The following is a 13,987-nucleotide window of genomic DNA, read 5'->3' as shown; positions in this document are numbered from 1 at the left end:
TCAGGGGTTGATATCTTTTGCTGAACTGCTCGATCACTGCATGAGAACAGTGTAAACGTTAACAGGACTTGGGCCACAGAGTCTGCTTGTGTGCAACTGCCCCCTTTCCCCTAAGCACAAGAGACAAGACCCCCCTGACACAAGCAGTCAATATCCTTGTCTGAAGTTTGTGGTACGGTAGGCTGAGAATCCTTCCTAATACTAGTGCCAATTCAGGTGGCTATGTTTGAAGTGCAACTCCCTGGGGCTAGAGGTCCTCAGACTGCCTGCACTGTTAGAGCTTTAGAGGAATGGCCTGCCCACTTCGCTAAAATGTTCTCAGCCAAAGAATCTTTTCAAGAAACAACTGGTTTATCAATGCAAGTTGCTTGCATTAGTTAAATACCAGTTTACAGGTTGGGAACCTGTTGAGAGGGGCTGCAAATAAAGTGTCGCCTGTATTTGGAAGCAGTTTATAGTCAATTGTGTTGCCTTTAGAGCTCAACTGGCACTGTGCAACCACTGCCCTCATCTACTTTTTGAACAGGGTGAGTGAGTCCCCGGGGCTACCACATTTATCAATACTAAAGGCAGTTCATCTAGAACTATCCAGGCTGTAAAATTAACCTTTCACATACAGGACAGTGACAGCAAGGTTTACAGCATCCTCCTTTCGAGCTTTATTTAAGCTACTTAGAGATAAAAAGAGTTGCGGAGACTGCCTATTTAGTGAGGGAAATTTCTCATACCACTGAAGGTTTAAGGTGAGGTAAAGGCATACGCTTGGAGTGAGGAAGGGAAAGGTAGAACAATGTGTCTTGGTAATTACAAACATTCCTCCTGCTGGCTGTGCACTCAGGTAGTAATTGGGCCATGATGCTCTAGGCCACTGTAGAATAATTTGTGCTGGTGCAGGGGGCTTGCAAAAATACAATGCTTGACATAAGATGGCTTTTGAAATAGTGCAGTAAAGGGGAGAATGGGCTTCGTATGCACCTCGTCTACTGGGTGATTGCACCCAACAGTGTGCACGAGTTACTGGGTATACAGTATTGTGTGGCAAATTGGTGTTAGATGGTTAGCTTGATTTCATCTGCTGTGTCAAAATCAACCCCTCCAGAAAGCAGGGCACAGTTAGGAGTTTCTTTTTCCAATTGTGTGAACATAAGGAGAGGGTCCACAGCTGTCACTCAGCTATCTGGATCTCCCTGGTATCAGGTGGCAATACATGCGGAGCACTGTGAGTATTTCTGCAGGAATGCTCTTGGTGTGCTAAGGTCATTCCTGCTGTCTATTCCATTATAAAACGAGTATATTTTACTCACCAGTGACATCTGTTAGAACAGGACATCAGTGATTCAGCCAGCAGTCTCTGTCACGACAACTGTCCTAATGAATGACACCTCTCAGTGAAGTAAACCCTATTTTTAGTGGAATGGACTGCATGCGCAGCTACCTCTGAAAGAAAGGACACTTCCATGAATATATATGCAGCAGTAGAAGTGAGCGCCCAATCCAGGGAACCGTTGCTGACCCTCAGTTTATGAGGCGTAGGTGAAAGCTTTTCACTATCTCAGTAAAACGTTTCAAGCTAATAGGGCTGGAGTGCCAGGCCTGGAACACCTTCCGAACACCTTGGGGCACCACTGGAAAGTTTAGGGTAAGACCATCAATTGACTTTTACATTACCAGGAATTTTTAGGAGCAGATTCTTTGTGCAACTGTGTTTTCCTTTTGCTGCTGAGCCTGAAGGATACCGTACAGCTTTACGTTCTGTAAAAGACACAGCTGGCAGAATCAGCAACCAGATGGACTTGTCTCAAATAGAAATCCATCCCATATTAAAACATGACCTTGAAGAGTCCTGTTACTAGCAGTACAAAAACTAAGTGTAGGTCTACATCCAGAGGTGCTTACTAGCCACTTCTTTCATTGGAATTGCCTGTATCCTGATGGATGTGGACCTTAGTATTTACATGTCTAACCTATGCAGAGATTTCTAAGAAGTTTCACCAAAGGGAAAAGGTGATTATTGTGCTTTCAATAGAAAGAAATAAGGAATAATCTGAAATGATCTGCCCAAGGTAATCTAACAGGTCAGTCAAGGAGTAACATAATAAAGTAAGTTGACTGTATGCTTTCCCTTTGGAAAAGGGGTTTTCTTTCTGTATGTGTATGAATCAATCACAATAGTTGCAGACCCGTTTTTGCAGTGAGGTGAAATTAGGTTACAGATTAGTCTAAGCTTTTTTTCTTTATTACAACAGTAAATAAGCACTGTCATTTATGGCTTCAGAAGCTGTAGAAGCCCTACCCTTAAGAGCTTTTAAAGTGTTGCTTAGCTGAAGGCACAGGAGATGTTCTGATATGCTTGCAAGGGTGTAGACAAAAGGCTTGCACAGACTTCCAGCCCTGTTTTCTGTGGCATTTTTTTCTAAGCATTTTTGCTTTGGTTTTCTAAATCAACAGAACTTCATTCTGTATCCAGTAAGACTAAGTGTCATGCTGATGATTGAGAAATGTGTTAAAAGTGACTAGACTTCGCAGCTCAGCAGTGGGTTAATTAATTTAAAAGGACAGAATAATGTGTGGGAAACTGATTAATTTTTAAACGTCTGATTTTCACTTTTTGAAGTTCAGAGGTGGCTGAAATGTACTTTGTTTGGTGAAGGCATTTATGTGAAGTAATAGAGAGCTTAGCTGAAGTCTTCTCTGCTACCAAGTCTTTGATAAGATGTGGAAAGGGAGACCCAGCTTTCTGCTGCAATAATCACATGTTGCTCAGGCTAATCCTGCCTGGCTGTGAACATTTCAGGGTACCTCAGTGTCTCTCACAATGGTATAAAATATGCCACTCTCTTCTTAATGATGCTGTACAAATTGGAAAATAGAGTCAGAGAGAGATTCAGGGGATGAACTCCATTCACTAAGCTTTGGCCCAAGTCCAGAGTGTTTTCTCCAGGGTCACAGATCACTGCTAGGAGCAGAAACCTAAAATTCAGTTGCTCAGTCTCCCTTCACATCTGCTGTGCTCTTTGCCTCAGAGAGGTACATGCGCTAAGAAAATAATTATCTCCTTCAAATCGAGCCATATATTTTTCTATTTGATCATTTCTTTTTTAGCGAATGACTCAGCTGCTAAAGCATCTTGACTGTTGAATGATTTTTTGCTCACCAGCTAAGACTAGGAAATTGCTGCTTTCCGCCCACTTCTGAAATTAAAACCAGAATTGCATTTACATGGTGCAGCAAGGAAGAAACCTCACATCTCATCAAGACAGCAAAATTCAACAGACAGGGCCAGTGGCACCTGAACAAACACTGAAGAAGCTGCAGAGGAAATGAGAGTTCAAAAACACTTTCAGTTTAATAATGTAAGCTGTTATCCTATGCCTGTACTACCTTATATAATGATGTTGTCAACTCTCCAAAGGAAAACGTGGCAAAGCTAGGACAATGCTCGCTGAAAAATAGGCGGGGGACACAAGAATAAACTCTGACAAGGCAGAGAATATTTCAAGTCGTACTGCCATGGGGTAGATGATGGTCTTAGCCTGTCTCTTCCATCTGTGTCACACACTGAGTGTGATGTACTTAACCCTCAGTGAAACCAAGTTTATCCGCATCATATTTATGGCCCAGCATGAATGTGGGCTAGCCTGGTCCTACAGAATAAATAATATGCTGTAAGTCCGTGCCCTGCTTGGTTTCCTATGGTCCAGGTAGCCATGCTCTTCAAGTCTGTTCTGAGCTCCGCAGTAAGGGAAGCACTATCTACAGAAAGTTGGGCAGAAAACTTAAATTTTACATAACCAGAGTCAAGTGGCATGGGTTCTGGTTATATAAAATGGCAATCCTGCTGGGTTTGCTAGGGGTGCAGATCCACATCATGAAGCTTTTGTCAGCTGAGGCAATTTTTAAGAGTTCCCTGTAGGGGAACCTTACAGATCTGTGGGGTTACAGCCCCCTTCAGGTGTGTGGATTCCAGCTCTTCGGGCTGGGGAATGAGACAGCCTCGAGAAATTCCAGTCTTGTGCTACTGGGGTTTTTGAACCTTGTGTTTATCTGTGTCATGAGGAGTGTAAGGGGGAAACTTGCAGATGTTTCTGAGGTGTAGGGATGAGAAGGTGGGTGGAATGCCAAGGGAGAGGTGCCCCTTGATCTGGCTTTGCCACCTGAGGCATCCTAACCTGTCTGCACAGGAGCCTCCAGTCTGTGGAGAGGGAGATTTTAATACGTCCTGATCAACTTGGGTGTGCTGTAAGGTTCTTCTCCAGCCTTGCAGAGGCTTGTGTATGCTATACACACTGGTGTATGCTCAAGCCTTGCTGTGATAAGCACTTGGGAGGCAGCTGGGGTTCAGCCTGGACCTATCCCAGGGAGCCATGATAACACTGAGCCAGTGTTTTCCCTGCACAGCCCAAATTGCTCTGTTTGCTTTGTGCTGTTGAAAGTCCTGACTCAGGAGGACAGCAGCTACTCCTGTGCTAAATTTGTGTTTCCTTTTCACTGAGTTAAGCATTTGGGGACATCTTATAATTAAATGCGTTTTCTGAATGTGGCAACACAAATTATTGTTTTATTACCTATTGATCTTGCCAGTGTTTCCTTTAATGTACAGTTTGAGCACCTGTTAACACATGAGATTTTAGAGATGATCACAGCTCAAATGGTTGTCATTCCAGCAGGTATCCCTGTATTTGTGTTGAGTACATCTCCAGTCTGTGAAACCTGTTCAGCTCTCTCGGTATTCAGAATGCAAATATGGAAACGGCCCAGCTTTCGTGGGAACACCAGGCTCTTTTACAACTGAGGTCCGGGCATTCTGGTTGTTAAATCTACTTGCGTCAGTGTGTTTTCAGGCTGATGTGTTTATTTTTTAATGTATCTTCTCATATTATCAGCTCAGAACGTAGTTCTGAGGTGGTTCTGCTGCTTCCAGGAGCCACTCAACTGCAGTAATAATCAGCTAATCCAACACCACCACCTTCTGGCTTTGCAGTAACTTCCTTGCTGTTATGACTGAACCTCCATCATACTTTCTTGCTGTAGGTGAAAGCAAAGGGATCACGTTTGGAGGACCCTCTGTTTTATCAGCAGGTCATGCTCCCTTTGGGACCTTAAACATCTTCTTTCTCTTTAGGAACTGGTTTGTGTTTGAAGTGCCCTGCTGGATATTTCTGTCCTGCTGGAGCAAATCATCCAACGCCGTGCCAGCCAGGTACATACAATCCTCTCCAAGGACAGGACGAAGTCACTGACTGCAGAGCCTGCCCAGCAGGGAAAGCTTGCACTCAGGCTGGATTAGCACAGCCTGACTCGGAGTGCCTACCAGGGTGAGCCTTGCTTGTTTTCTGTGCTTCTCTTTAAGTCTACGCATGTAGTTCAGCTCCACTGTTGGGGTGTTGTGCACAGGGACGTGCAGGTGGTATTTTCTGCAATGTTGAGAGTTTATTACATTTTCTGGTAACTCAGTGTAATGCAGGCTGTAGTTGTAGAGGAATTGTCTTAAACACAACGGATTTTGCTGCCTTCTCTTGCCACAGAAGTGGCAAGAAATAGTGAAACAGACACGAGTGAAGCCCAGCTGCAGATCCATGGTTATGAACACAACCTGGCTGAATAACCCCTGTTCTTTTGGTGCAAAATGTATAGCAAAACCAATCCATTCACAGTGTTTTTTTCTCAGTCTGTGTTATCAGTTGTCAGCTACATTTCTGTCAGTTGTGGTACCAAGTGCTTCAGCTTTTTTCCAGTTGCAGCTTTCTTCCTGGTATGTTGGGAGGGCACAGAATTTGTCTCCCTGTTGCATCAAAGCATTTGCCCCAAGTAGCCTGCTGTGTTTTATTAGGTTCGTGTGCCCAGTGGGGTCATCCAGCCCTCATTTTCCAAGCAACGCCTGCCCTCCAGGAACAGTTGGCAATGACTTCAACCTCTTTGATAAGTCCCAGTGTGAAACATGCCCTGCTGGATTTTTCTGTGTTAGAGGTAGGTGGCTTTATGACAAAGTGAACTGTACTCTCTACCTCGTACCGTGAAGCTCCCCAGTAAGTACCAGAGCAGGTCACTGAGGTATCACAGTGCTGGTAAATGGGGAAAATGGTGCCATGTAGGGTTTAGTGTTACTGCAGAGACTGTTGTGCTAACTGGATAGGTTGATTTTAATTTTACTGTGAGGTTTTTCCCTTATGCTACCCATAGTTACTGTTTAACTTCATGATCTGGAAGCAGCCAGTTTTTACAGTCTCCAAACTTTCTTGCCTTTTACTGGCCTCCTAAACTTGGCCACAAAGTTGGTGGCCAGTTTTGGACACAGACACCCCGCAGGATTCTCAAGTTTAGAAATAATTGCTTTGATAACCAGTTCTGCAACAGAACCTCTCATCAACAGAGGAAGTAATTATTGTTATCTCATTCTAAATGGATGAAAGGTGCAAGAGCTTCTTTGCTTCTCTTAAAAATTTGTCTTTGTTTTTACAGGAACAGGGGGGAGACAGAAGCCTCCTGCTCCATGCCCAGTTGGTCACTACTGCCCACCAGGCACAAAGCACTCAACACAGCACAAGTGTGCCCCAGGCACCTGGAGCAATAGGACAAGGTTGACATCAGAAGATGAGTGCTTGCTGTGCCCTGCAGGCTGGTTTTGTGTAGGAGGACTTCATGTCCCTTCTGGCATGTGCAGCTCAGGGCATTACTGCCCTCAAGGTAGGCAGTTTTTTCCCAGAAATGAAAGAAATTTAGTTCATTTCTGTCTTTAGGAATTTTGTGGGCTCTGAGTCATATGCTGAGTTTATCAGCATATTTTTTTGCACCAAACCATTTCAGTGTGGAGTTGGATAGCAAACTGGCTGTTCTGAATAATGAATACTTTTAACCTTTACTGCTTGAAATGAGCATGTTGATAGCATTATTTTCTTTCCTTTAATTTGCAAAGAATTAAAATGCGCAATCAAGTGTCCGGTACAAACACAATTATAATTTGAAACTTCCTGCCAAGTTTCAGAAGTATTTACTAAGTGGTGACTTTTTTGGTTGGTTGGTTTGTGTTCAGAGTTGGGGGCAGTGATTTAAGTGTATATAAATACATACTTACGTGTAGCTCATGTAAATACTTAATAGCAATGAAGAACAAGGAGGCATTATTGCCTTCTCTCTTCAAGGCTTTAATAAGAATTAGGATGGTTTTCTCATCTTTTTTTTTTTTTTGGAAAGGTACACGGAGAAGCACACAGTACCCCTGCCCTGCTGGAACTTACAGTACCAGGCTGGGAAAAGGCAGAGTGGAAGACTGCACGGTCTGCCCTGCAGGGGCTTTCTGCACCAGGGGAACCTCCAAGCCATTTCTTTGCCCAGTGTAAGTACACTACGCGTGCTGTCATAGCTGTGGGTCTCTGTGCACACAAAAGGATTTGTATGTAGCATTTCACAACATTTCTTATAAAAAAAAGATAGCATTCTGCTCCAAAAATGTTTGCAAGTTCATTCTACCTTGCATGTTCTTGGACAGTCTGGGCAGGTTTTTTCTGAACTGGCCAGTTTCTTGCCTGATGGCAAGATATCCTCCATACAAGAGGATAAGAAATGCAGACCAGAGATGCACTGTCCTCTTCTTGGTCACTTTGCTAGAGTTGATGACTCCCTCTGTTCCGTTTCCTCCTGCAGAGGAACCTATCGCATGGAACATGGTGCAAAAGTGGCTGCAGATTGTGTCCCTTGTCCTGGAGGGTATTACTGTCCTGAGCTTGGCACTGTTACTCCTCGAACATGTGGTGCTGGCAACTTTTCAGTAAGTAGCAATAGTTTTATCTTGGCATCTGTTTAGCATAAGGACTCAATTTTGGCAGAAAGAGGAGCTGCAGGATATACCCCTCAAGGGAGGCACTGGAACGAGCCCATCTCCTTGCATTATGAGTCTGCTTATTTGGGGTGATTTTGTATGGTGTTTTAAACAATATTGCCCACCTGTGCTGAGCCCGTAAGTGATGAGAGAAAGTGCTAGCCTGGAGAAAGCACCAGGAATGTTCCTGCATGGTCAGGCTTGGAGCTGCTCCAGACATGATGCCGAAAATGCATCACGTGTGCAGTACTGCTCTTGCTGTTACTCCCGCTCCTGAGGCCTGCAGTAGCAATAAGTTCATCTGTCGTGCACCTGGCAGTGGGTAGTTTGGTAGATGCTTTGAATTTTGGTTTTTCATTTTAGTCTTTCGTTGTTAGTGTAAGTATTGCAGGGGAATTACAGAGCAGGCACCTGTATTTAGTTCCTGCCTCAAAGGATGTATTGGATTGCAATGCAGTTAAATAATTGTTTGGCTGTGGAAAGTAAAACAATGAGATAGACCCACAGAAAGGAGCAGTGGATGGCACATTGACTCTCACAACAGGGTTCTGAGGCTTATTTCTTATTTATCTGCCCCAAAACTGTAGTGAATAATTCTAGCAATAAGTGCCAGATTTCACTATTGAGGGGGAAATGGCATGTCACTGCTGTCAAACGACCCCAGTATTTCTATTTATGCTGGTTTTCTATCACTGTGCACACATTTTGTAGTTATCACTGGATGATTCATTAAGAGAGGAGATAAATGATGAATGGGGATGTATGTGTGACAAATGGACCTTGATTATCTTGATTATCTCTCTTTTGCACTTTGTAGTTCAGTGTGACAAAGAAAGATGAGGGAATGTGTTTGTTTTTCTCTACTCCTGCTGGCAAAAGATGTTGGGTTGACTGTTGTGGGGGTCCTTCTGCGTGGATAATCCACAGGAAGCGACAAGACCTGCTTCTTATTTGTGAAGCACAGGCTCTCTTGCCTGCAGGGTGAATACACTGAATTACATACTGTTTGTTGTTGTTAGATTAGGTTAGGTGGAATTTTTAAGGGGAAACCTTTCTGTTTCCAATAATGTTGCTAAGCATAACAGGGAATGGTTTGTATGAACAGGGTCCTGTCGTCAGTTCCCAAGGGCCATGTCTTTGCTCAGTGGCTTTATTTCTGCAGACTGCTTTATTTACTGATGGGCTCCACTGCAGTGTTGGTTGCATTTATTTCCTTTGTATTGTGTCTCAACATGTCGAACATACAGGGATTCTTTTGTCCTCTAAAATGGGAACCATGTGCCTTTCATGTTGTAGGACCAAGGTTCAGCCTCCTGCTTGCCATGTGTTGTTGGACATTACTGTGCTAGTGAGCACACCAGCCGGGAGGTGATGCTGCGTGCCATGATTTGCCCGGCAGGTCTCCTGTGCCCAGAAGGACAGGCAGTCGCTCCAGATGCCAGTAAAAATGCCTGCCCAAGAGGATACTACTGTCCCCAGGGAGATGCTGTAAGTGCTTCTGCTTTAGTCCTTGGGATTCTCTCTTCTCTCATTGTGTTGGTTGTACAGTCACAGTGTCTGCACTGGAATCTTGCTGCGGGAACCTTTCCTATTTTTTTTATTTTACTGATTTCTGTACTTTTTTGATGTTGGTATTTACCCAACATAAAATTTCATAATACTGGGATAATGTTTTCTGAGCTGCTGTATACAAACAACACTGCTGTTTGGATCCCCATTTTGTTACAGCCTCTCTCCAGCATTCATACCTGATGCCTAGTGTTGCTTTTCAGTGTTTGTTCCCAGTAACTGGGAAGAAATATTTTTCAGTTTCAGCTGCTGTGTGTTTGCATTATGGTATGCAGCAGTCATGTTAGTATCTTAAAGACCCATTTTTCTATTTTATTTCAAGGGCTTGCCCGCTAAACCTTGCCCCAATGGGACCTATGGTGAGCAGAAGGGACTAAGCAGTGCTGAGGAATGCTTGCTGTGTCCTGCAGGGAAGTACTGCTACAGAGCTGGAATGGAGCCTCTGGGAATTCCCCACCCTGTAAGCACAGCCCAGCTTCTCCCAACCTTTCTTTTCCAGAGGCTGCAGCTGTAAATGGAGCCTAATTAAAACCTGTCTCTCTTTTGCCTTCTGCCTGTCAATGCAGGTTATGAAAGAGAGTTCAAATGTCGGGAGTTGGTGTTGCTTTGTCTCTAATGAATTTGGGGATCTTTCCTTGTGATTGTCTTGTCCCTTGAAAGAGTGAATTCTTCAAGCATTAATAGCAGTTTCAAAAAAAAAAAAAAAAAGAAGCTTCTATTAAGAGGAAAAAGAGCAGTTGAGTTTCTTAAATGTGGATGAATCCATGGTCTTATGTAAGAGTGAGGTGACAACTCTTACCAATTACAGCTACTTTCCAGGTACATAAGAAGAGCATCTTTGCCATGACTGCACAGACAAAGGATAGGGGCTGTCTTAAGGACAAGATTTTCCCTTAAGAAATTCTCACCTAAAATGATTATCCTACATGGTCAGAATTTTACTGATCTGTAATTGTAAAGGGATTATGAATTCCTTTCCTTCCCTACATTTCTCCCCCATTTTCTTGCAGTAAAAATTCTAGGTTATTCAAAGTGTAGATGAAGCTTGGCTCTTTCTGTGTTGAATCTTGACAGATTGTTCTTTCATATCCAAAGAACAGCAAAGCTGTGCTGACTGCCTTTCTTGCTTTCTAGACTGGGGATTGCCCACCTGGCTATAACTGCCCTCCAGGGACTGGATTCCCTTTCTCCTTCCCCTGTGCACCAGGCTTCTTCTGGGATAATTCCAGTGCAGAGGGTGAAGACAGGTGCAAACCATGTCCAGCTGGCTCCTACTGTGACTCTCCTGCCACGTCAGAGCCCAAAGCTTGCCCAGCAGTGAGTTGTTCCTTTGCAGTCCTCTAATGCAAGGAGCTGAATGTGGGGGTCTATTTAACAGAAGATTCTTAAATGCAGTATTCAGCTGACTTTGTTTTGCAGGGCTTTCACTGTGGCGAAGGCAGCTCTAAACCTGAGCCCTGCCCAGAGGGCACCTACAGTAACAAGAAGGGGCTGTCCGGGCCATCAGAGTGCAGCCCATGTGGCCGTGGTTTCTACTGTGCTGCTCCAGGACAGACTGGGCCAAGTGGTCCCTGCCAGGCTGGGTTCTTCTGCCAGGGCAGGGCTCTGACTCCAGTAAGTCTCATGGCAAGTTTTTCTCATTTTCTAATTGTGTTCCGCCATGGTGTTTTTTATTAACCCAGTCACTTTCAAGAGCCACAATTTTGCACTGCACACATTCAAGGTTATAATGTGAGGATCCTCAAAGGACGTGCGACCATTTCATAGTTTTCCCTCTCTACATGAACATCCCCCTTAACTAAAAATGTAGCCAGGTTTATATCCAGGTGCGAAATTCAATGGGTGCGGATCACAGTAGGATTGCTAGTTTGAAAAGGCCATCCATATTTCTTCTTTCTGAGTTTGCTACATTTGCCTTAAAGAGGCGTTGTCTGTCCTCTGTACAGCAAAGTATGTGTCTGTTTTTCTTCTTGGTATTGCCTTGAGCCCAAATCAGTACAATGCCTTTAATATTTTAACCAAGTTTACTCCCTTTTTTACATATTGCCTTTTCCAATTTTAGTTGCCCACAGATGGTGTGACAGGAAACCTGTGTCCCCCTGGGGCATACTGCCCACCTGGGTCCCCCTTACCTGTCCCCTGTCCTCCAGGAACCTACAGCAACAGGAGTGGGTTGAGAAGCCTCCGTCAGTGCTTGGACTGCCCACCCGGGTGAGTGTGATGTTTGCTGAACACGGCTCAGTTCAGTCCCATCACAAAGGAATTATTTAACCCTCAAATTTCCTGCCCCGGCAGCCCATCCTTACCTTCAGCCCTTTTGCAGAGGAGTCCCCTCTGGTCCCAGGGCTCCAGTACAAGTGTGCTTGCCTTCTCCATTGCTATATACCTGTATCAGTCGATTTGCAATAAGGAACTTGAACTGTGTGAGTTGTATCTCAGCTTTTACTGTTCCGTAGCATCTGTCAAAACTCATTATGTCTGTAGTGCTGGATGGCTTGACCTAGCAGCTCTTGTTTAAACATTCTCGTTAATACTAATTGGGTAGTCCTTTTTATATTACCAGATTGTGTTACATCCCTTTTAATGATGCCAGAGTTACACATCTGAGTCTGAAGAAAAAGATAGGGATCTAGTGTTGGCTTTCACCTCTCCTTGAGTGTGCACTGAATAAGTGTAGGTTTTTAAGGCTAGTGATGGACAGTCTGCTTTTCAGGTGGTCATGTCTTCGTGCTGGTGTGACAAATGGAGCATGCAAGATCATCTCGGGATTGGTGGCACAAATATTTTTGTGCTTCACTGTGAAGGAAGATGCTGATTGGGGTATTGGGATGCAGTTTTAGGTCTCCATGGGGTAGAATTCAAATTTTTCTGTCTTCTTATTTTTTCTACATTTTTTCACTCCCTGTTTTCCTCGGAGAGGTAGGCAGAAAAACAGAGCAAGAGACAGCTCTGGAATTCACGTTCTGTCCAGAAGATTAATGGAATGCCCTCAAAGCTCCTTTTTATTCCTGTGTATTTCTAGTCCAAAGAAGCAGAGAAGGCTTGCTTGAAGAAAACCGACATCTGGGTGTTTGTGTGATCTGTATGCAGATGCCACTCTGTTTTTGTAGAGGAGAGTATTCTTTCCAGGATAAAACTACTGAATCTGAGGGACTATGGTCTTTAAAAAGCATGTGTGACAAGTGATATATGTACTTTTTAAATTCCTTTCAAGGCCTGTAAGTGAACAGGAACTAGGTCTCAGTGAGATCCTAGGTAGACTGCAGGGAATTTTTTTGTATTGCGACCACACTATCCAGTGACAAAACAAACTACCCAAGATTTTTATCGTTTTCTCCCCTACACATAGCCTTTATTGTGATGGGATAAACAGCCAGGCTCCCTCAGGACCATGTGAACCTGGCTACTTCTGTACAGGAGGTGCCAAAAGTGCTCTTCAGAAGATGGTCATGGAGGGGCATTATTCCTTAACAGGAGCTTTCAGGCCAGAGCCATGTCCCCTTGGCAGCTTCCAGCCTGTAAGTACGTTAGAATTCACTACAAGATGCTTGTGGGGTCATCACAGCCATTGGCAGCTTTACGAATGCGTAAATAGTCATTTGTGGGGCGTCTTTAAGCAGACAGCTTAAAAAAAAGAGGGACTTGGGTTTTCTGGTAAGCTGAGTAGTCAACGTCACCATCTTGGCTTCTGCCCTGCAGTGGAAGAACTCTTTGCAGAACTAGAAATATTAAACCAGGGCTGTGCCTGCCACTGCTTTAATGCTGCACGGTGCTGTGCAGATACCACAAACCTGTTGTGTTTGGACCTCTGTGTTCATTTTGTAGTAGGGGAAGTCTTGGGGAGTTGGTAGAATGGTCAAAGTTTATTCACATTGTAAGCAGCAACACTGCACATCTGCCGAGTTCTTTCTTATGTCCCTTTTTTAGGGCCGTGGGCAGTCTGTTTGTAGGGACTGTCCAGAGGGTACATTCTGCAATGAGACAGGCCTGGCTGAAGCCCAGCCTTGTCCAAAAGGGTATTTCTGTTTGGCCGGAAGTTCCCTGCCTCTCCCATGTCCAGTGGTAAGAATCCTTTATGGCTCTGTTCTTTAAGTAGCACTTTTCAGTAGTTTCCAGTCCCTTGGTGAAGGGCATTCACTACTTCACTGTCTTTGTGCAGGGAACATACACAGATGTACCCAGGACAGGTTCGTGCAAGCCCTGCCCAGCAGGCACGTACTGCAGCATGGCTGGTCTGACGGAGCCAGAAGGGCGTTGCCAGCCAGGACATTTCTGCACTCAGGGGTCCAGCAGCTCCTCACCTGTGAGTACTGAACATCATGCGTTGCTGCAGCCCCTTCAGCGCTACAAAAACTTTCATAAACCATGCTCATCTTATTTCCCTTGCTTCAGGTGGGGCTTTCCTTTGGAGATCTTTGTCCACCAGGACATTATTGCCCTGCTGGCACAACGCACCCAAAAGAGATGCCGTGCCCTGCTGGCACCTGGAACGGACGGAGGGGAGCCCAGGATGCCACTTGGTGTCTTCCTTGTGCCCCTGGATTTTTCTGCAGTATGTCTGGCCAAGATGCTCCTGGAGGACTTTGTGCACAAGGTGAGACA

The 13,987-nt window shown here is 44.5% G+C and overlaps 1 protein-coding gene across 5 annotated transcripts in view; it reads left to right on the top strand.

Moving 5' to 3' along the window:
• Window positions 1–13,987, top strand: part of LOC121058632 (zonadhesin-like) — a 66,803-nt gene that overhangs the window by 9,292 nt on the left and 43,524 nt on the right. For all 5 annotated transcript variants that reach the window (XR_005814273.1, XR_005814272.1, XR_005814271.1 and 2 more), the window contains 14 exons: window positions 5,123–5,315; window positions 5,831–5,967; window positions 6,460–6,684; window positions 7,192–7,333; window positions 7,642–7,765; window positions 9,113–9,304; window positions 9,708–9,845; window positions 10,520–10,702; window positions 10,805–10,999; window positions 11,448–11,596; window positions 12,735–12,903; window positions 13,313–13,447; window positions 13,545–13,688; window positions 13,778–13,979. The gene's annotated coding sequence lies outside the window, so the exon portion shown is untranslated. The remainder of the gene's footprint in view (window positions 1–5,122; window positions 5,316–5,830; window positions 5,968–6,459; window positions 6,685–7,191; window positions 7,334–7,641; window positions 7,766–9,112; window positions 9,305–9,707; window positions 9,846–10,519; window positions 10,703–10,804; window positions 11,000–11,447; window positions 11,597–12,734; window positions 12,904–13,312; window positions 13,448–13,544; window positions 13,689–13,777; window positions 13,980–13,987) is intronic.

Source organism: Cygnus olor, chromosome 22, assembly GCF_009769625.2.
Source record: "Cygnus olor isolate bCygOlo1 chromosome 22, bCygOlo1.pri.v2, whole genome shotgun sequence".
NCBI lineage: Eukaryota > Metazoa > Chordata > Aves > Anseriformes > Anatidae > Cygnus > Cygnus olor.
This window is presented reverse-complemented; position numbering and strand designations above follow the sequence as displayed.